Consider the following 818-nt stretch of genomic DNA (forward strand, 5'->3'; position numbering starts at 1 on the left):
AAGCAGTCATTGAAAGTATCGTCTTCTATTTCATGCTTCAATAAAATTAATTATCTTTGGAAAGCCGACGGAAAATTCAACTTTTCCCAACCAGTGTGCCTCAATGATTATAATAAACGTTTTTCGTAATAATTTATGTTAAAAATATTTTAAAATATTTATTGGTTTTCAATTATATGACGTGGCTCCCTTCGACAACTCCCGCGACACCCCTGGGAGTTGCGACGCACAGGTTTGAATACCTCTGCTATATTACATTTGTGAGTTCGATATAACGACAATTCTGTTACACATACCTGGTATAATATACGATATATTATAATCAAGGTGGATTATAATAATATGTAGGGCTCGGAAGTTGATGGCCTAAAGAACCTTAAAAAATGACCAAAAAAAATATGAATTAATGACCTAAAAATGATGGAAAATGACTGCAAAAAATGACCCAACAATTGTCAAATTATGATATAAAATGACTTAATAAACTAAAAAATGCAAAAAAATGACTTATTTTATATTTTATATTTTTAAGAAAAAAAAACCTTTTATTTAACATCTTGTTAAAAATTGTTATTTAAATATAAACCAAATATTTAAAACAAAATATAAAAATGATCCTAATTAAAAAACCTAATCAAATTTATTACATTGAACAATAAGTGCATGTACTTAATAAACTAAAAAATGCAAAAAAATGACTTATTTTATATTTTATATTTTTAAGAAAAAAAAACCTTTTATTTAACATCTTGTTAAAAATTGTTATTTAAATATAAACCAAATATTTAAAACAAAATATAAAATGATCCTATTAAAAA

The sequence above is a fragment of the Acyrthosiphon pisum genome, chromosome A2 (genome assembly GCF_005508785.2).
Source record: "Acyrthosiphon pisum isolate AL4f chromosome A2, pea_aphid_22Mar2018_4r6ur, whole genome shotgun sequence".
NCBI lineage: Eukaryota > Metazoa > Arthropoda > Insecta > Hemiptera > Aphididae > Acyrthosiphon > Acyrthosiphon pisum.